This window comes from Myotis myotis, unplaced genomic scaffold (genome assembly GCF_014108235.1).
Source record: "Myotis myotis isolate mMyoMyo1 unplaced genomic scaffold, mMyoMyo1.p scaffold_m19_p_4, whole genome shotgun sequence".
Lineage (NCBI taxonomy): Eukaryota > Metazoa > Chordata > Mammalia > Chiroptera > Vespertilionidae > Myotis > Myotis myotis.
Window position 1 is genome coordinate 96,804,868 of NW_023416346.1, and position 25,056 is coordinate 96,829,923.

Genomic DNA, 25,056 nt, shown 5'->3' on the forward strand with positions numbered 1-25,056 from the left:
TTTATTCTCACCGATAATTTGTCTGCATCAGAAAGACATCCAAACATGAATATATATGCAAAAAGTTGCCATAGTTGCTTGGGCATATTAAGGATGATTGCATCATCAATTGTATCTTTCCAGATTCTATGCAAAAGTAAAATACATGCATATGGGCTGATTTTTACATTGTACCATCTGACTTAACAGTCACACTTTAATAAGGCTGTTACTTTTTAACCAACTGTATGTATTTAATAAAAAATCATAAGGATACTATTCCAACTCTACAGGGTATTCTCCAGTGAGGCAAGCTGTACAACTACCATTATTTTCAAAACATTTCAGACTATTTTCATGTTCTTGAATCATGATCTTTTGCTTTTTCATTTTATGATTTTTTTTTATTATTATTAGTTAAGGTATTACAAATGTGTCCTCATCCCCCCCATTAACCCCCAACCTCCCCCCCACACACACTCATGCTCCCATCCCCCTGTTGTCCATGTCCATTGGTATGGCTTATATACATGTATACAAGTCCTTCGGTTGATCTCTTCCCCTTACCACCGCCCTCCCCTACTTTCCTTCTGGGGATTGATAGCCTGATTGCTGTTTCTCAGTCTTTGAGTCTGTCCCTTTTAATCAGTCTATGTTGTTCTCTATAATCCACAAATGAGTGAGATCATGTGGTATTTATCTTTCTCTGACTGGCTTATTTCACTTAGCATAATGCTCTCCAGTTCCATCCATGCTGTTGCAAAAGGCAAGAGTTCCTTTTTTTTTACCGCAGCATAGTATTCCATTGTGTATATGTACCACAGTTTTCTAATCCACTCATCTGCTGATGGGCACTTAGGCTGTTTCCAAATCTTAGCTATGGTGAATTGTGCTGCTATGAACATAGGGGTGCATATATCCTTTCTGATTGGCGTTTCTGGTTTCTTGGGATATATTCCTAGTAGTGGGATCACTGGGTCAAATGGGAGTTCCATTTTTAGTCTTCTGAGGTAGCTCCATACTGTTCTCCACAGTGGCTGCACCAGTCTGCATTCCCACCAGCAGTGCAGAAGGGTTCCTTTTTCTCCACATCCTCTCCAACACTTGTTGTTTGTTGATTTGTTGATGATAGCCATTCTGACAGGTGTGAGATGATAACGCATTGTCGTTTTGATTTGCATCTCTCGTATAATTAGTGACTTTGAGCAGGTTTTCATATGTCTTTCGGCCTTCTGTATGTCCTCTTTCGAAAAGTGTCTATCTAGGTCCGTTGCCCATTTTTTTATTGGATTGTTTATCTTCCTTTTGTTAAGTTTCATGAGATCCCTGTAAATGTTGGAAATTAAACCCTTATCGGTGGTATCATTGGCAAATATGTTCTCCCATGTAGTGGGTCTTCTTGTTGTTTTGTTGATGGTTTCCTTTGCTGTGCAAAAGCTTTTTATTTTGATGTAGTCCCATTTGTTTATTTTCTCTTTAGTTTCCATTGCCCTAGGAGCATTATCAGAGAAGAAGTTTCTTCGGCATATGTTTGCGATTTCGCTGCCTGTGGATTCCTCTAGTATTTTTATGGTTTCCCGTCTTACGTTTAAGTCTTTTATCCATTTTGAGTTTATTTTTGTGTATGGTGTGAGTTGGTGATCTAGTTTCATCCTTTTGCATGTATCTGTCCAATTTTCCCAACACCATTTATTGAAAAGACTGTCTTGACTCCATTGTATGTTCTTGCCTCCTTTGTCGAATATTAATTGGGCATAGTGGTTTGGGTTGAATTCTGGGGTCTCTATTCTATTCCATTGATCTATATGTCTGTTCTTGTGCCAGTACCAAGCTGTTTTAAGAACAGTGGCTTTGTAATACAGTTTGATATCTGGTATTGAGATCCCACCTACTTTGTTCTTTCTGAGGATTGTTGCAGCTATTCGGGTTCTTTTTTTATTCCAGATGAATTTTTGGAACGTTCGTTCTAGATCTGTGAAATATGCTGTTGGTAATTTAATGGGGATTTCATTGAATCTATAAATTGCTTTGGGTAGTATGGACATTTTGATGATGTTGATTCTACCAATCCATGAACACGGTATATTCTTCCATCTGTTTATGTCTTCCTCTATCTCTTTTTTCAGTGTCCTGTAGTTTTCAGCATATAAGTCTTTTACCTCTATAGTTAAGTTTATTCCTAGGTATTTTAATTTTTTTGGTGCAATGGTAAATGGGATTGCTTCTGTAGTTTCACTTTCTGTAAGTTCACTATTGGTGTAAAGAAATGCCATGGATTTCTTAGCATTAATTTTGTATCCTGCTACATTGCCGAATTCCTTTATTAAGTCTAATAATTTTTTGATGGAGTCTTTAGGGTTCTGTATGTACAGTATCATGTCATCTGCAAATAAGGACAGTTTTACTTCTTCTTTTCCAATCTGGATGCCTTTTATTTCTTCTTCGTGTCTGATCGCAATGGCTAGTACTTCCAGTACTATGTTGAACAGGAGTGGTGAGAGGGGGCATCCCTGTCTTGTTCCTGTTTTTAGGGGGAATGGTTTTAGTTTTTGCCCATTGATTATGATGTTGGCTGTGGGTTTGTCATATATGGCTTTTATTATGTTGAGGTATGATCCCTCAATTCCTATCTTGCTGAGAGTTTTTATCAAGAAAGGGTGTTGGATTTTGTCAAATGCTTTTTCCGCATCAATTGATATGACTATGTGGTTTTTCTCTTTCAATTTGTTTATGTGATGTATCACATTTATTGATTTGCGGATATTGTACCATCCTTGCATCCCTGGGATAAATCCTACTTGGTCATGGTGTATGATCTTTTTGTTGTACTGCTGGATCCGATTTGCTAGGATTTTGTTGAGGATTTTGGCATCTATGTTCATGAGGGATATTGGCCTGTAATTCTCTTTCATTGTATTGTCCTTATCTGGTTTTGGGATTAGGGTGATGTTGGCTTCATAGAATGAGCTGGGAAGTGCTCCTTCCTCTTGGATCTTTTGACATAGTCTGAGGAGGATAGGTTTTAGGTCTTCCTTGAATGTTTGGTAAAACTCCCCTGTGAAGCCATCTGGCCCCGGGCTTTTGTTTGCTGGAAGCTTTTTGATTACTGCTTCGATTTCCTCCATAGTTATTGGCCTATTGAGATTTTTAGATTCTTCCTGGTTAAGTTTTGGAAGGTTGTATTTATCTAGGAATATGTCCATTTCCTCCAGGTTGTCTAGTGTGTTGGAGTAGAGCTGTTCATAGTATTTTCTAACAATCCTTTGTATTTCTATGGGGTCTGTTGTTATTTCTCCTCTTTCATTTCTGATTTTGTTTATTTGGGTCCTCTCTCTTTGTTTCTTGGTGAGCCTGGCTAGAGGTGTATCAATCTTATTTATCCTTTCAAAGAACCAGCTCTTGGTTTTGTTGATCTTTTGTATTGTTTTTTTGGTCTCTATGTCGTTTATCTCCGCTCTGATCTTTGTTATTTCCTTCCTTCTGCTTACAGTGGGCTTTTTTTGTTGCTCTCTTTCTAATTCTTCGAGTTGTAGAGTTAGGTCATTTATTCTCATTGTTTCTTGTTTCTTGCAGTAGGCTTGTAGAGCTATGAACTTCCCTCTCAAGACTGCTTTTGCTGTGTCCCATAGGTTTTGGATTGTTGTGTTTTCATTGTCATTTGTTGCCATGATGTTTTTTATTTCTTCTTTGATCTCACTGGTGACCCAGTCGTTGTTTAATAGCATGCTGTTTAGTCTCCATGTGTTTGATTTTTTTGGATTGTTTTTGTTGTAGTTGATTTCCAGTTTTATGCCTTTGTGATCTGAGAAGATACTTGATATGATTTCAATTTTCTTGAATTTGAAGAGACTTTGTCTGTGACCCAATATATGGTCTATCTTTGAAGATGACAAATGTGCACCCGAGGAGAATGTATATTCTGTGACTTTGGGGTGAAATGTTCTGAAGATGTCAATTAATTCCATCTGATCTAGTGAGTCATTTAGGATTGATGTTTCTTTGCTGAGTTTCTGTTTAGAGGATTTGTCCAGTGGAGATAATGGGGTGTTAAGATCCCCTACTATGATTGTATTGCTGTCAATCTCTCCCTTGATCTTCTCCAGAAGATTTCTTACGTATTTGGGTGCTCCTATATTGGGTGCATATATATTTACTAGAGTTATTTCTTCTTGTTGGACTGCTCCCTTTAGTATTATGAAGTGGCCTTCTTGATCTCTTTTTATGTCCTTCACTTTGAGATCTAATTTGTCAGATATAAGTATTGCTACCCCGGCTTTTTTTTTCACTTCCATTGGCCTGAAAAACCTTTTTCCATCCCTTCACCATCAGTCTGTGTGCGTCTTTTTTTGTGAGGTGGGTTTCCTGTAGACAGCAGATATATGGGTCATGTTTTCTTATCCACTCATTTACCCTATGCCTTTTGACTGGGGAATTTAATCCATTTACATTTAAAGTTATTATTGATAGAAACTTGTTAGTCGCCATTTTTGTTCTTTACCGCTGCGTTCCTTCTTTGTTTCCTGTTTTTTCTATTTACAGCAGACCCTGTAGCATTTCTTGCATTGCTGGTTTGGTTGTAATAAACTCCCGTAGACCGTTTTTGTCTGTGAAGCTCCTGATTTGACCCTCAATTTTGATTGATAGCCTCGCTGGGTATAGTATTCTTGGATTCAGACCCTTTCTTTGCATGACTTTGTATATTTCATTCCATTCCCTTCTTGCCTGATGTGTTTCTGTTGAGAAATCGGTCGCTAGTCTGATGGGGGATCCTTTGTAGGTAACTTTCTGTCTCTCTCTGGCTGCTTTTAAGATTCTTGCTTTGTCATTGGTGTTTGCCAATTTAATTATTATGTGCCTTGGTGTCGGTCTTTTCGGGTTCATTTTGTTTGGGACTCTGTGAGCTTCTTGGATTTGTGTGAGTTTTTTCCTCCCTATATCAGGGAAATTTTCTGTTACTATTTTTTCAAACAGGTTTTCTATTCCTTGCTCAGTTTCCTCTCCTTCTGGCACCCCTATTATTCGGATGTTGTTTCGTTTAGCATTGTCCCAGAGTTCTCTTAGGCTCTCTTCCTGCTTTTTAATTTTTTTTTCTAGAAGCTGTTCTGTTTGGGTATTTTTTTCTACCTTGTCTTCTAGCTCGCTGATGCGGTCCTCTGCTTCTTCTAGTCTACTGTTGATGCTTTCTATTGAGTTCTTTATGGCAGTGATGTCGTTTTTCATTTCTTCTTGGTTTCTCTTCATTTCCTCTTGGTTCTTCTTCATTTCCTCTTGGTTCCTACACATATTGTTGAATTGGTCTTCCATTTTTTTCATCCACCTTCTGACCATTACTCTGAATTCTTTCTCTGACAGGTTGCTTGCCTCCATTGCCTCCATTTCGTTTACTTCCTTTTCTGATGATGCCTGTTTTTCTCTCATATTTGGGTTGGTTCTTTGTTTCACCATGATTTCTCTTCTCAAGGTGTTTGGTTATGTAGTTCTCTCTCTGCTGCGCTGATTCAAAGGCACAAAATACAACACAACAAGGCACAACGTACAAGGCAACAAACTAAATGCATTCACGATATTAATAACCCCAAATAAAGGTGACCCCCCGAGCGAAGAGAATTAGGGGATATAGAAGAAAAAAGAGAAAAAGATTAAAGAGAAAAATAAAAAACAAAAAGGAGTGCCGAAATGAGATTGGGAAAAGGGAGAGAAGAAAAAAAACAAAAAAACAAAAAAAAAAAAAAAGTAAGAGAATGAAATAGAGGTGGGGAAGAGGCTATTTGTATAGGGAGAGCGAGGGATTGGAAATTAGATATATAAGTAGGGTGAAATTTAGACAGTGGTTAGAAAGAAGGAATAGGTAAAATCCAAAGCAGGAATAGGGTAAGAGAAACAGGACAACAAAAGGGGAAAAGTGAGGAAGAGAGTTTTGGCTTAAGGGTAAATGTGAGCTAGAGAGAAATGATGCTAAAGGAACGATGAAAATAGTGTGTATAACACTAATCCCAAAATAAAATAAAGAAAAATTAAAAAAAAAATAAATAAAATGACACTTGAAAAAATGGTAAAAGGATAGCAATAATACTGGTTAAAAAAATGTAGTAATTAAAAAGGTAAAATCAAGTGATGAAAAAAATAAAAAATAAAATAAAATAAAATAGGTTCTTAATGAAATGGTGAAAAAAGAATTTTAAATATATATATATATATATATATATATATATATATATATATATATAAATATTCGGAAGTGAAGGTGCTTCAGATCTTCCACTCTTCTTTTTGGCACGCCTCAGTCCTGCCAGGCATTCAGGGGAGTGTTGAACTTCCCTGCGATACACTGTCCCTCCGTGCAGTAAACCACAGACCTGATTTTTAAGGCAGCTTGTATTTGTTTACCAGACTGCCTTTATTTGTGATCGCAGAAGAGACAGTTCGTGGCTCTGCCTCTGGGTGGCAGTGTGTCTGGATTGACCTCCGAGGCTATAAGTCCTCTCTATCAGTAGGGTTTTTTTTTTTTTTTTCCTCTATGGTATTGGGAACTGATTCAGGAAAGACCACTGCCCAGAGCTGGTTCCTTGCCACTGCCCGCTGTTTCCCAGGCTCCCCAAAAAGAACTTTCCCCTACAGGCTCTGTGAATGACCCCAACTGGGGAATCCCATGCACTGGGTTTAATAATCAAATGCACGGATCTAAGGGGAACTGTAACAAGAGCCTGATAGTTGTGCGAATTCGCAAGCCTCCACCTTCCAGGTCTGTGCACAGTCTCCACGCGCAGTCTCCGCACGCTCACTCGCCCCTGGCACCAAGCAGCCAGCAGATTGGCAAAGTCCAAGGCTGCTCCCTTACATCCAGTCCAGCTATGGGCTCATTTTTCGCGTTCCCTTCTGCCAGCAGCCCTGTGGGGCCCCTTCCCCACTCGCGGGTCACGCTGGTCCCAACGGCTGCAGACTCTGTGGGGCGCAGATTCCGCCCCGCGCGCGCGCGCGCGAGCTCGGTCCTCCCTCCAACCCGAACTTCAAACCGCACCTTTAGGGGATGTCCAACCTTTCCGTGAGAAGAAGCAGTGCTCATCTGAGTTCAGGCAGTGACGCTGCTTGAGATCCCTTGTTTCCAGGTTAGTAGCTGGTCTCTGGATGCCGGCAACAACCACCCAAGATGGCGCAGTCTCCGCTGCTTAGCTGGCGCACCACGAGAGGCTTCAGCCGCAGTCTCCAACCGTCCTTTTTTTTCCTGGGGGTTCTCGGTCTTTCCTAGCTGCAGACAGTCTCTCAGCTGAAAATCCTCTGCCTATTCGGGCTGCATGTTACCCGTTTCAGCTGCTCACCCTTATCTGCTCCAGGACAAGGCACAGGACACGTCCGTTTATACCACCGCCATTTTTCCTCCCCCCATTTTATGATTTTTAAATGTGTTCCATATCATACAGATGAAATCAGTACTTCTACGGACAGATATATGGCGCTGTTTGATCCTAGATATTCTGCAAGATGATCAAATTTATTAGCAGTAAGCTCTTGTTCTGTGGGAATGTTTATTCTCATGAAGAATGGAAATATTAGTGGTGATAAAGCTACTCAAATGTGATCTTTGAAAAATTTGATTGTGGATGGAATGGTATTGTCTCTTACAAGTGAATCATCTCTATAGGAACAATTATTTCACCTTTAAAGTTGTCTGACAATACTATACAATTTTATTTCTGAACACCAAATTTTCTTTATTTCATATTGGCTAGATGAAAGCTTTTCTGAGATACCAGCTTTTACACAGCACCTTCACATGTATAAGTCCACATTTGCCTGATTAACCAGGAGCAGGAGGCATAGCAAATTCAGGAACAGTGCTCAACAAATGCTGTTTACAGGTGCTTAAATTGCCAGGTGCTGACAGCAATGATATCTTACTATTTGGTTCTCATTTGATTTTGTAAAATAATCACTTTCAAAGATAAAAAGAACCAATGGATTTCCTTGAGCCTTTAATCAATATCAAGAGTTTAGATATAACGTCTGAGTATTTTCATAATTTCTGTAGGCTAGACTTTATGACAACACATTGTGCCAATAGATAAAAAGCTACAAGGTTCTGAAATCATTATCCACCCTTCTCTTTTTGTAAGTTATGTTTTTGCACATTTTTAATTTTCCTTTTGCCCTTATGTTAGTTACAAGAAGAAAATAACTAATATACAATTAGCATCTTTGTGAGTGATAAATAGGGACTATACCATGGATGATCTCTGCACTAAGGTTTTAGTCCTTGTCACTCATTCTGTGCTTTTACCTCATTCTTGAGGAGGTGTATGTATATACCAGTAGCTGGGTAAACAGGATCAATACCATGATACAATTTTTTTTTTCTTCTTGTGTAAACATGTACCAATCACCAGATATGCCACAACTATGTTCCTATGAAGTGTTTGATAATTCTCCATTTCAGTTTCCTATAGAAGTGTATTATACATGCCCAATTTCAATATTTGAACTATATGATTTCTTTTAAATTATCTTGAGTAAAGACATGATTTACAAGACACATTGCCTTGTATGTTTTGAATGTTGGCACCAAAATCCCATCACTCGTCATAATATCAACACTCTCTTGCTGCCACCCAATGAGTCCAATGGTGATTTTATGTGGCGCATCTAACTTCATGGGATGTTAAGCCCAGACTATATTTAACTTTGTATGAAGATGGAAACTTATTATTTGACTTTGCATGAAGAAGCGAATGGAGAAAGATATCATGTGTGGGAAAAAAGGCATGCTGGAGTGGCCAATTTTAGGGATATTATGGGAGTCAAGCCTGCCATAGCAGGGACTAGCCATTTTCATATTGTCCTTGTAATCCTATATAACAAAAGGTAAATATGCAAATTATCCCTTTCTTTGGAAAGTACTACACAATATCTTTCCATCTGAATACTATATATTGATCAAGGTTCAGCTCAAGTACCTGCCATATCCTCCACATGAAACCATGCATTCACCTACTCATTCAGTCAACAAAGATTTAATTTTTGTTATTGAATTATCTATTATAAATTTAAACAGCTGACAGCAATCTAGAACTCTAAATCATTTTAGCAATTTGTTTATACCCTATTTATGGCATTTAGCATATTTGGACTATGATTTTTATGACAAATAAGTTATTTTTCTTAAAGACAGTGAAGGCAGAAACCATGCTTACTTATCTTTATACTAGTGGCCCAGTGCACGAAATTCATGAATGGGGAGTGTCCCTCAGATTGGCCTGCACCCTCTCCAATCTGGGACCCCTAGGGGGTTGTCTGACTGTTGGTTTAGGCCCGATACCTAAAGGCAGTCGGACATCCCTCTCACAATCCGGGATCGTTGGCTCCTAACTGCTCGCCTGCCTGATTTCCCCTAACCACTTCTGCCTGCCAGCCTGACTGCCCCCCTAACAGCTTCCCTGCCAGCCTGATTGCCCCCAAATGCCCTCCCTTGTTGGCCTGATCCCCCCCAACTGTCCTCCCCTGCCAGCCCAATTGCCCCCAACTGCTCTCCCCTTCTGGCTCAATTGCCCCCAACTGCTCTCCCCTGCCACAACCCGCTCCTCCGGTGAGCCCTGCCTCCACTGTGCACGTGGCCATCTTGGGGAAGCTATCTTGTGGTGGCAATCTTGTCACGACAACATGTGCAAGGACCACCTAGGCTTTTATTAGTACAGATACTTCATAATGACCTGAATATATTTGGCACCTATTCTTTATTTATTTTATTTCTTTATTGTTTAAAGTATTACATATGTCTCCCTTTTCCCCCCATTGACCTCTTCATGTTTGTTATATAAGGCTTTTATTATTGTGAGGTGTGATCCCTCTATTCCCACTTTGCTGAGAAATGGGTGTTGGTTTTTTCAAATGCTTTTTCTGCATTGATTGAGATGATTATGTGATTTTTGTCTCTCAATTTGTTTGTGTGATGTATAACATTTATTGATTTGTGGATATTGTACCAGCCTTCCATCCCCAGAATAAATCCCACTTGGTCATGTTATATGATCTTTCTAATGTAATGCTGGATCCAATATGCTAGAATTTTGTTGAGGATTTTGGCATCTAAGATCATAAGGGATATTGGCCTGTAATTCTCTTTCTTTATATTGTCTTTATCTGGTTTTGTGATTGGGGTAATGTTGGCTTAATGGAATGAGCTTGGAAGTGTTCCTTCCTCTTGAATTTTTTAGAATAGTGTGAGGAAGATAGGTTTTAGTTCTTTGAATGTTTGATAAATCTCCCCTGTGAAGCCATCGGTCCAGGGCTTTTGTTTCCGGAAATTTTTTGATTACTGGTTCATTTTAATTTGTAGTAATTGGCCTATTCAGGTATTTTGACTCTTCATGATTGAGTTTTGGAAGCTTGTATTTTTCTAAGTATTGTCCATTTCATCTAATTTGTCTAGTTTGTTGGAGTAGAGTTGTTCTTGGTATTTTTTTTTTTTTTTTTTACAATCCTTTGTAAGTCAAGATCACCTCTTTCATTTCTCATTTCATTTATGATTTTGTTTATTTGGGTACTCTTTTTTTGTTTCTTGGGGAGCCTGGCTAGAGGTTTATCAATCTTGTTTATTCTTTCAAAGAACCAGCTCCTGGTTTTATTGATCTTTTGTATTGTTTTTGTTTTGTTTGGGGTTTTTTTGTTTTTGTTGTTGTTTGTTTGTTTGTTTTTGGTCTTTATGTCATTTATTTCCTCTCTGATCTTTACTATTTCTTCCCTTCTGTTTACTCTGGGATTTTCTTTTTCTCTCTAATTCTTTAAGTTGTAGTGTTAGGTAATTTATTACCATTTTTTCTTGGGTTTTTGTTCGTTTGTTTGTTTTTTTGAGGTAGGCCTGTAGAGCTACGTACTTTCCTCTCAGGACTGCTTTCACTGTGGCCCATAGATTTTGGGCTGTTGTGTTTTCATTGTCATTTATTTCCAGGATGCTTTTTTTTGTCTTCTTTTATCTCTTTGGTAACCCAATCATTGTTTAGTAACATGCTATTTAGCCTCCAAGTGCTTGATTTTTTCATTATTTTTATTGTAGTTGATTTCTAATTTTATGCCATTGTGATCTGAGAAGATGCTTGATATGATTTCTATCTTCTTGAATTTGAAGAGACTTTGCCTGTGTCCCAGTATGTGGTCTATCTTTGAAAATGACCCGTGTGCACTTCAGAAAAATGTATATTCTGTGACTTTGGGGTGGGATGTTCTGAAGATGTCAATTAATTCCAGCTGATCTAGTGAGTTATTTAGGATTGCTGTTTCTTTGTTTAAAGGGCTTCTCCAGTCGTGTCAACGGGGTATTAAAGTCCCCTACCATGATTGTATTACTTTCTATCTCTACCTTGTTATTTCCCAGAAGTTTTTCTTATTTGGGTGCTCCTCTATTGAGTGCATATGTTTACCAGTGTTATATCCTCTTGTTTTATCAATCCCTTTAGTATTATGAGGTGGCCCTCTTTATCTCTTCTTACAGCCTTCACTTTGAGGTCTATTTTGTCAGCTACAAGTATTGCTATCCCAGCCTTTTTTTCATTTCCATTTTCTTGAAAGGTATTTTTTCCATCCCTTCACTTTCAGTCTGTGTGAGTCCTTTGTTTTGATATGGGTCTCTTTTAGACAGCAAATATATGGGTCATGTTTTGTTATCCATTCAGCTACCCTGTCTTTTGATTGTAGCATTTAATCCATTCATGTTTAAGGTTATTATTGATAGGTATTTGTTTGTTGCCATTTTATTCTTTATGCCTTTGTTCCCTTATTCTCTTTCTATTTCTTTTTTCCCCAATATTCCCTTTAGCATTTATTGCATTGGTGGCTTGGTAGTAATAAATTCCCTTAGCCTTTTTTATGTCTGTGAGCTCCTCATTTAACCTTCAATTTTGAATGATAGCCTGGATGGGTATAGTATTCTTGGATTCAGTCCCTTGCTTTGCATCACTTTCTGTATTTCATTCCATTCCCTTCTGACCTGATGTGTTTATCTGATATGGGTCTCTTTTAGACAGCAAATATATGGGTCATGTTTTGTCATCCATTCAGTTACCCTGTCTTTTGATTGTAGCATTTAATCCATTTATATTTAAGGTTATTATTGATAGGTACTTGTTTGTTGCCATTTTTATTCTTTATGCCTCTGTTCCTTATTTTCTTTCTATTTCTTTTTTCCCCAATATTCCATTTAGCATTTATTGCATTGGTTGCTTTATATTGTCTTTATCTGGTTTTGGGATTGGGGTAATGTTGGCTTAATGGAATGAGCTTGGAAGTGTTCCTTCCTCAACAAACCAGAAATTTGTATTGAAAGTGTTATTTGATAGTCTAATCAGTTGATAGTCTAATGGGAGAACCCTTGTAGGTAACTTTCTGTCTCTCTCTGGGAGCCTTTAAGATTCTTAGTTTGTCCTTGATGTTTGCCCATTTAATTGCGATGTGCTCTAGTGTCATTCTTTTTTTGGTTCCTCTTGTTTTGGACTCTGTGTGCTTCTTGGCCTTGTGTGAGTTTTTTCTCCCAATATCAGGGAAGTTTTTTTTTTCATTATTTCTTCAAACAAATTTTCTATTCCTTGCTCAGCTTCCTCTTCTTCTGGCATCTCTATTATGTGGATATTCTTTTGTTTTGTGTTGTCCCAAAGCTCCCTTAGGCTCTCTTCCTCCTTTTTAAGTTAGTTTTCTCCCAGTTTCTGCCCCGCTTGTGTCTATTTCTTTTTTTTGTTTTACCTTTTCTTCTAACTCACTGATGTGGTCCTCAGCTTTTTCTAGTCTACTCTTGCATCTTTCCATTGTGTTCTTTATTACACCTATGTCATTCTTCATTTCCTCTTGAATCTTCTTCATTTCTTCTTGATTTTTACACATGTTGAATTTGTCTTCCATCCTTTTCAGCATCTTTATAACCATTGCTGTGAAGTCTTTCTCTGAAAAATTGCTTGCCTCCATTTTGTTTATTTCCTTTTTTGGCAATTCTTCCTTTTCTTTCATATGGGAGTTGTTTCTTTGCCTCCCCGTTTTTACTGTTTCTTTGTGACTGTTTCTATGTATTTGATCAAACTTCTATGTCACCTAGATTTTTTAAAATTTGTTTGATATATCAGATGTTTTGTAGAACCCAGTGGTGCCATCTCTCAGATCTTCTGGCCTGGGTATTCTAGTGATGCCCCCTACTTGGGATATTTGAGTTCTCTTGGTGAAGTTGGGTCTTAAGTGTTATTGTCCTGTTTGTGGATGGCGTCTCTTCTCAGGGTGTATGGTTACGTGGCTTGCTCTCTACCAAGTTGACCAAACAGCACAAAATATAACTAATTCTCCAGATGGCCTCTGCCTTTTCTGGGTGCAGATTGTCTCACCAGCTGTGCCTAATTCGTGAATTCCAGGTGGATATTATTCAATTTAGTTGTTCCTTCTCTCTGCTCCCTAACAAGGAGCAGGACACGTCCGCTTATGTGGCAGCCATTTTTTTGTTATTTTTCTTGGCACATAAATTTAGATGTTCCCTGTTACCCTTAAGAAACTCCAGAGCTTCCCAATTTTCCTTGTCCCAAATTTATTATTTTCAGAATATACCAAGAGAGTCACTGTATCAAACACAACCAGAATCTTTAGTGAATACTTTTCTTATGACTCCACATTTAGTAGAATGAACATTTTGTGTTTTGCACTTCATACAAATAACACTTTCAATACAAATTTCTAGTTTGTTGAGCAGATGTAACTAGACCACATCAAGTAATTAATCAATATTTCAAATAAGCTAAAAGTACCACTGTATTAAATGGACAGTAAGATTTCAAGGGTGGGACAATTTTTAAAAGATGTGTCTTTCCCTAAACATTAAGTCTCTATTCTGATAAAAGGAGCATTATAGGTGTCTTTCCTATGTAATTTGGTCAATTAAAATGCAGTAGTTAGCAGTTTGACCTTAGGAAAGCCTTTGCTGAAACCAAGCTACAGTTTCTATAGGCAAAAGGAACTAGTAAGGACTGTGGATGAACCCAGAAACCCCTTATTTATTATCCTTGTGAGAAGAGGCCCAAGTAAATTTAAGAAGAACAAGTTGGCCCAAATAAAATTACTTTAAGAACTGGAAGAATATTGGCTAAATAAAGTGGGTTTAATTATGATGTTTTGATTGAGAACTGTGGAGATGGTTGAATATAAGGTGGTAGTTGTGGGGGGGACTTCCTTTTACCTTTTGCTTGAAGTTTAATGAGAAAGAACAAGAGAAAAAGTTAGAGGGTTTGGGCTTAGTACCAGCTAAAATTTTATTGTCTGTAAAATCTTTTTAGACTAAGGCATAGTACCCAGGGAGTTGTGACAGCCTCACTTAGGGCATTTCAACATGTATTGTGCAATACTTTTGAAGGCTAATTATACAAAGCAATCTCATACTGGCAAGAAGCTCTAAATGTTTCATATATCTCCATTTGGTGTTTTACTCTATGATCACTTCCCTGTTTTTACGTTGTTTTTCTATAACACATATTTGAAAGGCCAGGTAGGAAAACAGAGGAGATTTTGGATTGGTAAACCTTGGGTCTTCAGTAAATGAAATGCGGTAAAATAAAGACAGAAAAAAAATGTGTCATTAATTTTTTGTGTCAGATAGAGAAAACTGGCATGGGCTTTGTTAATAGAAAGCCAATTAGTTTTTGTAATTAAAACAATGACAGAATAGAATGTTCAAGAAAAGAAAAATAATTATTTATTTAATAGGACTGTTGTTACTCATTGGAATGTGTTCCATAAAGAGTAATCTGTTTTGGTTCTTACTGTTTCTAAAGTGTCTCCACAGAAGGATATTTGGATCCCAGAAGTTAAGAGTGGGGTTAGGCAAAATAGTTAAATAACCAGTTTGTCTTCAGCAGCACCCTGTCCACACCTTTTCTCATTCAAAGAGTGCTAAATAGGACTTCAGAAATTATCCTATATAATAAAAGCATAATATGCAAATCCACCAAACTGTGGAATGACCAGTTGGTGGGGGGCGGGGCCAGTGAGCAGGTGGTGCCAGGCCAACCAAGGCACGTGCCAGTGGGCAGAGGGAGGGGACTGCAATGGGCGGGGGGGGGGGAGGCGGCAGCAACAAGTGGCTGAGGAGGGACAATAGGGAAGGGGAAGGAGCCTTGCCCGCTGGTGCTGTCCTCTGATTGGCCACTTGGTCACCTTCCACAGAGGGAGGCCAGCGGCGGTGGCAGCAGCAGGGTAATGGGGGTGTCACCTTCCCCTGATCAACCAGATTGGTCACCTCCCCCAGAGGGAGGCCAGACTGTGGCTTAGGCCTGCTCCCCAAGGACTCCCATACTGTGAGAGGGTGCAGGCGGGGCTGAGGGACACTCCCCGAGTGCATGAATTTTCATGCACCAGACCTTTAGTTAATTCATAATCCCTAAACCCTTTAGATGGAGGGAGTAATTTGAAGCTAGGAAGGAAAAGGATTTATCCAAGGTCATAGGATATATATTTTAGCAAATACACTAGAACTGCATGTTTCAACTCATAGGCCAGTGCTTATTTTCACCACATCATGGTGTTTACGGTGTTCCATATTTACTTTTAGAGTCTCTCTGATCCTCAGGCTTCCCTTCCAAGTGAAATCCAACAACAAACTCAGACCTTTCTTTTATCCATTCTTTTATTTTACATGCACATCCTTAGTCTTTCTCCATCATTTCCAGAGCTCTTGACTATGCTAGGAAATAGATAATTAAACCACATTAATTTGTTTATAGTAATTTGTATGTTACCTCTCAAGGGTAGACCTACTTTAATAGCATCTGTAACATAAAAGGAAACTGTCATGGTAGAAATTTCAATAAACAAATCAGGCTTCTGAGATAAGCATGATCTTTTTAGGTTTCTCTAGCATACCATCTATATGAGTACTTACTTGCCTGAAGTAATGAGTTGCCCTTTGTTAAGATATACTTGTGGAGAACGGGAAGAAATTAAACAAAGAACTTATTTACATGCTAGTGACCCAGTGCACAAAATTTGTGCACATTAAAAGGGAATTAATTAGAGGAAATATTTTAATATTGCTATTTGTTCTTTGTCTATAAAGAAGTGTCAGAGATGAAAGAAAATTAGTAAAATGTATATGAAAATCTCCCTCCTGTCAGAGTCTGGAGTGCACCGTGGGACCCAGAGTCAAGTCCCCACCGACCTGCGCTTGAGACCCAGACCTGGACAGGCCCATCCCTGTCAATCCCCTCAGGGTGAGGGGCACAGCCTCAGGTTCCTGTCAAGCCCCGCCAGGTAGGCGGTGTAGCCTCAGGTTTCCCGTCAAGCCCTGCCAGGTGGGGGCACAGCCTTAGGTCCCCCATCAAGCCCTGCCAGGCAGGGAGTGTGGCCTCAGGTCCCCTGGCCCCAACACCGGGGTGGGGGGTGCATCCTCTAGTCCCCTGGCCCTGGGGCAAGGGTGTGAGAGCATGATGACCATTTGCATATTAGCTCTTTATTATATAGAACTAGAGGCCCAGTGTATAGATTCATGCGGGGGGGGGGGGTGTCCCTCAGCCTGGCCTGTACCTTCTTGCAATCTGGGACCTCTCGGGGGCTGTCCGACTGCCGGTTTAGGCCTGATCCCCGCAGGCCAGGTGGTGATTGGGCCTAAACTGGCAGTTGGACAGCCCCCAAGGGATGTAGCAGTGCGCCAAACTGTAGGAAGCCAGGGAAAAGCCCAAGCAGGGGAAGAGGCACTGTGCCATTCACGCTCATCCCAGCCCGCTGTGCCTGCCACTGCCACTCAGTAGCGCTATCACAGAGTTGAGAGAGGCTCCTAATGCTGCAGCTGTGCTCACCAGCCATGAGCCTGGCTTCTGGCTTAGTGACACTCCCCCTGTGGGAGCGCACTGACCATCAGGGGGCAGTTCTTGTGTTGAACGTCTGCCCCCTGGTGGTCAGTGCTCATCATAGTGACTGGTCGACCTGTTGTTCCAGTCATTCTGGTCATTTGATCATAATGGTCGCTTAGGCATAGATAGATAGATAGATAGATAGATAGATAGATAGATAGATAGATAGATAGAGATATGCATAGCCCCTAGACAAACAATTGTGTGCAGTAGGCCTGGGGAAGGGGCAGGAACAGTATGGAGGGGGTCAGTGGGGAGAAAAAAATGGGACAACTCTAATAATTCAACAATAAAGGTTTAAAAAGAAAATAAGGATACACTGTTTTCTCTTATTTCAAGTTATTAAAATGGCCTGCTATCAACTGTACCGGCTGTTATTTTGTATTCAAGTTTACTGTGGTCTCATAGTTAGGGCCTGAATCCTTAACAAGAATTTGCCTCTTTAAAGAAAATTTTAGTTACTTACTAGCATATTGGATATGGATAAGACATTAATCAGACCTATTATAGATTCCTGAAAAAGAGAACCCTACCCAAAGGACAGTTTGCAGTTATATTTTAGTTTTTATTTCTGCTTTTAATCATAAATTGGCCATGTTTTACTGGAGAGCTGTTTAAATCACCCAGAAAAGGTTTCCAGCCTTTATACCAAAAGGGCTGTCTTTTGGGTACTTTTTCCTATGTCAAATATTTTTGAGAAGCAGATTTCTTGGCTTCCTTTGCAATAAATGTCTTTGATCCATTATATGAAGCTGTTCTTTCTTTCTTCAAAACTACCTTATAAACATTTAAAAATATAGCAGTCTTGTAATTTCCACCTAACTTATTAGAATTGTTTAACTTTTTAGCTGCCAAGTCAGCCTGACAAAAACTGTGACGTACACATATATGTCTGAAAGTGGCTGCTATCTCTTTTTCTTCAATCTTAAAAAAATGCAGCTGAGGAGATTCTCCCACCCATCCCCAACTGAGAATATATTGTGGTTAATGGCAAGAGAAGATTTTTTTTAAAAAATGTCTCTGTTCTAGAATGTGTCTCTCTCTGGTCAAACAGTATACATCAGATTTTGAAAGATCTTTTTCTTCTTGGTGTCCTGTACTTTGAAGAATAAAAGTCAATAAACCAAAGGTTCTGGTATGAAAAGAGATGCCAAGGTCACAAACATTTACCTGAAAGAAGTAACAGGATATAAGAGTCAAAAGTGAAATGAAAGTTGCTGTGAATAGTTTTAGTGGGCTGAGTTGATTTAAAGTCTGAGCCAGAATATTCCAGAGGGATTGCAAAAGCACATGTTTTTCTTCCATCTCAAACCTAAAGAAAAACAAATAACATGCAGTTCAGCTTAATCGAACATAGTTTGCGCAATCATTTTTTTTACACAGTGAGAGTGAGGTTACAAAATGAATACAAGTTTAAAATTAGCAAATATATAGCTAGCAGGCTAAGTCATTTGCATATACAATGCATTTGAATTGAAATATATTTGACATATAACATATTAGTTTCAGGTGTAATACATGATTCAATATTTGCATACATTGCAAAAATGATCACCCATTTTGACCCCTTTCACCCATTTTGTCAAACTTTCAACCCCCCACCCCCACTCCTCTGGCAACCACCAATTTGTTCTTTGTATCTCTGAGCTTGATATATTTTTTTTTAATTCCACATTTGGTATTTATCTTTCTCTGTCTGACTTAACATTATGACTTAACATAATTCCCTTGAGATCCATTAATGTTGTTGCAAATAACAATATTTAATTCTCTTTTATAGCCAAATTGTATTCTATTGTGTATATATACTACAGCTTCTTTATCCATTTATCCATTATGGGACACTTAGGATGTTGAAATATCTTGGCTACCTTAAATAATGCTGCAATGAACATGGAGTGCATATATCTTTTTGAATTAATGTTCTCAGTTTCTTGGAATAAATACCCAGCGATGGAATAGTTGGATTACATGGTAGTTCTATTTTTAATTTTTTGAAGAACTTCTATAACCGTTTTTCCAAAGTGGCTACATCAATTTACATTCCCACCATCAATGTTCTAGGTTTTCCCTTTTCTTATATCCTTGACAACACTTTTTTTGTCTTTATGACAATAACCTTTCTAACAGCTATGAGTTGATATCTCATTGAGGTTTTGATTTGCATTTATCTGATGATTAGTGATGTTGAGTATCTTTCCATGAGCCTGTTGGCCATCTGAAAATGTCTTTTCAGATATGCTAATTTTAAAATTTAAAAAATTGGGATTTTTTTGCTACTGAGTTGTCTGAGTTCTTTACACATTTTTGAATAAAAGTTAAATGTAGTCTTGATTTCTCTCTTGAGGGAATATTCAATTAGATCTTTGAAGGGCTTTTTCAGCAAGAAAAATTTAGTTCCAAGGTAAACTAAAGACCTTTTTCATTTTATACAAAACTAGATTATTTTGGTTTTGTTTGGACTTATAAAACTTCAAATATTATAACTTTTATGCATATTTATGATATTGTTGCAATTAACCCAGTTATTAATTAATTGTAAAGGTGCAAAGGAAAGGCCGAATATTACAGGCATGCCCAGTAAAGTCTGGGTGATGTAAAGAGGGTTCCTGACTGTTAGTCATACCTAGGAACAGGGCATTGTCTAAAATAGGGGTGGCCACTGCAAGGAGGCAAAATCTGAGCTACATAAACTCCTGAACAAAGGGAGTTCTTTCTTTTGGCTCTCTTGCACTCCTGGGTCTCTTACTGCAGGGAGTATGCTCTCCTGAATTCACCACATGGCTCGCAACCATGTGGACCACACACACAATGAACTGATGGACTAAAATTAGCCTGATGCTGTGCTGGACCCAGCTCCACTATGGCATGGTAACTCTGGACACTGGCTTTTCTTTTAGCTTTGCTGAACGCACAGCTGTACCTTTTCCAGGACTGATTTTAGGGAAATGGGATTTTACAAACTAAGGAATTTAATTTCACATGAGTAAACCTTTTTACCACATCTCATTCTCCCATGTGAGTCTTAGAAAATATTTTTTTTCAAGATAGCATAAGAACTTCATTATCACTAGCATAAGAGGAAATAACCCCCATGCAATTCTCTGATAACATTTAAAGTCATATTTCTGCTCCTTTAATTACAGATTCTTAAAAATGCCTAGACAATCTATGTATGACAGCTACATTACTCTTATAGAATTTTCCATGATAATTTTCTCCACCAATAAAACTGATGTATTGGTACCAAAATTGGTTCTTTGTATTCCAAAGATGGAGAAGAATTATAGTCAACGTTATGTTAGCCTGCCTGTTTCTTTAATAATACTTTTATACAGCTCTTGAACATTTGTTCTATGAACAATTGAAATTGGCCTTTTAAGTCTCTCTCATTGGATTTTATTTTATAATTTGATAATGGTCACACTGCAATATTTAGAACTAATAAGAAGTCTTCAATGGGTATTGAATAGCTAGACAGACATTTAAAGTGTTATGACTTTGAGCATAAAAAAAGAGCAGGACTGTGCTGAGAAAAATGATAGAGTATCAATTTCTGTGGAGATTTTAATTTGATAAATGATGTTCAGTAGCACAGGTAATCTAGTAGCTATTTGAGTAACCCCAGTAAGTTCCTGTTTTCTAACAATAAGGAGCAGGGGAACAATATGGTGGACTGTAATTATGTTATAGATTTTGTGAGCATAAACTTTTGTCTCAATAAATGTAAAGCACATTTATTAAAGATTGTTGTGTCACCATACACCACAATTGTATCAAACTTAAAAGGATTTTTCTCCAAAAATATTTATTTTAAGTAAACAATTTAATAATGAAGAAATAGAGTCATGGGTATGTGTAGGAGATGCTTTCTTATAACTAGAGGAAGGTTGAACAAGTCACTCCTACTCTTTTTACTAGCCCAGGGGCAATTATTAATAATGCAAATATGTCTGAATCTGCCACAGCTTTGTGGGTAAAAATAAAAGGGTTTTTTGTTTTTGTTTTGGAATTTCTGGTAACATAGTCCAGAAGGCTGGAGGAGGTTTTATGGGTTGGGAATTGATAGGTCTTAAGTTCTCTGCATTTTATGGTGAACAAACACCACCCCCAACACTGCACTTCCCTACTGCTATAAAATTAGGACCTGCAAATGGTAAATAGCTTTATGAACAAGGAGATGTGTTTTCAAAATGATAAGGGAAGTAGCTGCCCTCTAGAGGAGGACTGAAAACCTGATTAGCCAGGATTTCTGTTTACTGCAGGCCACACTTTTGGACCTTCAGAAAATTGATAGGTTCCAAATGTTCTTTGTGTTTCCTACAATAAACGGTCTCTGAAGCAAAGCCAAACCTACATCTACACACAAAAGAACATTATTAAAGATTTATTTCGCCTCGTTGTGCCTGAGCTCCTTCCCCATCCACCCTGAATTTATTAAGATTAGTTGAAAAAAACAACAAACCTTAAAAACAACGGGAAAACTGAAATAAAGATCACCATAGTGAAGTAACTCATGGTGAAAACAGTCATTTGAGTTTTATTTATGCCATACTTGTTGGAACATCAATAACTATCCAAATAAAGGGGTTCAAAGATTTGGTCACAGAGGCAGTAGTTACCCAAACTTGTATGTGAAACACTGAGGAATGGCCTTGTTGGATAAATCAAATTGTTCTTTATTGTGACCTCCATTCCCTTCTCTCTTATTCTTTTTGGCTAGCCACCACATCCTGTCATCTCCCTTCCTTTCTTCTTATTCTGAATACTATTTCAAGAACACTTGCACAAACATTTTCCATTCTTTGACCCCTTCACCTTCTATCTCATAAATTGGACAATCCCTACTCAGTCCTGGCTCAGTTCAGTGGCCCCCTCTGCCTGTTATAGTTCCCAGGGTGTTGAAGAGCCATCTGGGGAAAATTGTATATTCATGCACATTGGCTCCACTGCAAATGTGTGCGTTTCAACTTCAGCTGGAACCTCAACTCTCATCCTTAATCTTTTTCTCATCTTAGTTGGCTCCTACTTTCATTTCCCACTGCAGCTGTTTCAAAACTTAATGTCTCTTCTCAAATCACTTTGAGCAGATGAGCTACTTTTCTATTTCACTAAAAAATGCCACCAGGTAACAATTCCCTCCTTTTTCCTCATCCAATGTTTTTGTGGTCATTCTCCTCTCCTGCATCACTGAACTCCATTTTATCTCTTCTTACAGTTTGCAAATGTTTTCCAGTCTGACTGACAGACACCAAACTTTGTATTTTTCCTCTTTACTCCTTAAGCTATATCTGCTTCATTATTTTATAACCACAGGTCTTTTCTTTAGGTTTTAGAGTTTTATAACCACTTTATTGAGGTATTACTGACATAAAGTTTTACATATTTAATGTATACAAGTTGATGAGTTTAGAGATAAGCATATACTTGTGAAACCATCACCATAATCTGTCATAAACATATCATTACATCCAAAAGTTTTCTCCTGCTCTTTTTATTATAATCATTATTATTTTGTATAAGAAAATTTAACAAAATATTTACTTTAATAGCAAATTTTTAAATATACAATAAAATATTGTTAACTAGAGCTCTAAATGCTCTACAGTAGATCTCTAGGACTTACTCATCTTGTATAACCAAAACTTTCTACCCTTTGACTAATATTCTCTGTTCCCTCCTTCCCAGTCCCTGACAATAATCATCTACTCTCTGTTTCTGAGGTTCATTATTTTCTATATTTCATATAAGTAGAATTATGCAGTATTTGTCCTTCTGTGATTGGCTTATTTCACTTAACATAATGTCCTCCAGGTTCATCCATATTGTTGTAAGTGGCAGAATTTCCTTCTTTTAAAGCAGCTGTTCTCAACCTGTGGGTTGCGACCATTGGAAAACATATAGCATACCAGATATTTACATTATGATTCATAATAGTAGCAAAATTACAGTTATGAAGTAGCAACGAAAATAATTTTATGATTGGGAGATGAATAATATTATATTGTATTTATATACAACACTTTAAAAATCTGTTCATCCATTAATGGACATTTAGGTTGCTTCCCTGTCTTGGCTATTGTGAATAATGCTACAATGAACATGGGCTTGCAGATAACTCTTAGAGTTCTAATTTCAACTATTTTGGAGATATATATATATATATATATATATATATATATATATATTCAGAAGTTTGATTGCTGGATCTTATGGTAGTTCTATTTTTAATTTTTCTGGGAACTTCCATATTGAGTTTTAATAACTCATGCCATCAGTAAAAATTTTGAGCATTCAGTACAGACATGTGTAACTACACTTCTTGAAGATAGTTAATATTTGTTGTCTCCAATTCTTCACCTTCAATTTACTACTTAATCTACATATATTCAGATATTGGCTCATAAGGTTCTACTAGGCTTGTCATAAAAGGTAAAAAATCAGTCTTTGCTCACTTGTTGCCAATTCAATCCACTCTCCTGTGTCTGGTAATGGCCCTTTGCCAAGGCTGGACATGTTCCCAGGTTGCTGGCACCTGCAAGATACCCAAGCCTAGTGCTTTCAATCAATGGAGGCAGATAAGAAAAAATATACAGCCTTCTTCTCAGTAACATACTTTTAAAAAATACAATGAGGCTCACCACCACCCAGACTGGCCTCAAATGCAAATCTGGACCCTACAGCCATTCTGGACAAAGACCGGCTACCACAGCTGCAGTCCCATGGACACCAAGACTCCAAAAATCCCAGCCACAGATTCCTGTGAATCACAGAGCACATCCCCCTCCCCACCAGCTCGCCGCAGTGGCATAGGGCCCACCAACCTGCGGCATGCTAGCGAGCCTCCCACTGACACAGGGCAACCATGCAACCCGGGCCCCCCAAGCAGGTTGAAGACTTTGATTCTCAGTGTGCACGTGTGCATGGAATGAGTCTCAGCGTGCATGCAAAGCCACAGTCAGTGAGCACCAGTGACTTTTATTCTCAGCATGCATACACGGGGACTCTGATTCTCATCATGCACATGCATGGAGATTCTGATTCATGGTGTACGTGTGGCTGTACCAAGCTCCAGCAACTCTGATTCTTGGGTGTGCATGTGGGGACCCTGATTCTAGGCATGTGCACAAGGCCTTACCAAGCACCAGTGACACTGATTCTCAGTGGGAGCCTGCGAGGCCACACTGAGCAACTGTGACTCTGATTCTTGGTGCAGGCTGCAGAGACTCTGATTCTCGGCACACGCACAGCTCCCACTGACCCACTGCAGCCACACATCTTGGTGCCTGAGCTCTTCAGTGATGCTTGGGTGGTGCAATGCTCCAACCACACATGGCTCAGCCCCCTGCAACTTGGCACTTGGACCTTCTAGTGATAGTTAGAATGGGGAGACAATGAAACAACCGCCAAGGAAGAAAAAGAGAAATCACCAAGAAAGGAACTAAATGAAACAGAAGCATGCAATATGTCAAAAAAGAATTCAGAGTAATGGTCATATAATTCATAAACCTGATGGATGAGAAAATCAACAACCTATGCAACAATAAGGAAGAAATCAAGAGGATAGACCTACAATAAAAAATGCGATGGAAGGTTTCAACAGTAGACTAGGCGAAGTGAAGAACCAAATTAGTGAGTTAGAAGATAAGGTAGAGAAAAAAGCCCAATCTGAATAGCAACTGGAGAAAAATAATTTAAAAAGCAGGAAGAGAGCCTAAGGGAGCTTGGGACAACATGAAATGAAGTAACATACATATAATAGGGGTGCCAGAAGGACAAGAAGAGCAGCAAGAATTAAAGAACCTATTTGAAGAAATAATGACAGAAAACTTCCCTGATATGGGGAAGAAAAATGTCACACCAGTACAGAGATTCCCAAACAAGATGAACCCCAAAAGACCCACACCAAGACACTTCATAATTACAATGGCAAATGTTAATGACAGAGTGAATCTTAAAGGCTGCAAGAGAGAGACAGAGAGTTACCTAAAAAGGATTCCCTCATCAGATTATCAGGCCAGAAGGGAATGGAATGAAGTATACAAAGTGATAAAAGCAAAGGACTGAATCCAAGAATACTCTAGCCATCAAGGCTAGCAATCAAAATGGAAGGGAAAATCAGGAGCTTCAAGTACAAAAAAGGCTAAGGACGTTTATCATTACCAAGCCAGCAATGCAAGAAATGCTAAGGGGAATGTTGTGAAAACAAGTAGAAAGAGAA

At 38.5% G+C, this 25,056-nt stretch overlaps 1 pseudogene; it reads right to left on the bottom strand.

Annotated features, from left to right (window-relative positions):
- Nucleotides 1–255: 255 nt before the first annotated feature.
- On the bottom strand, nt 256–8,081 carry LOC118653368 (annotated as a pseudogene).
- Nucleotides 8,082–25,056: the final 16,975 nt, after the last annotated feature.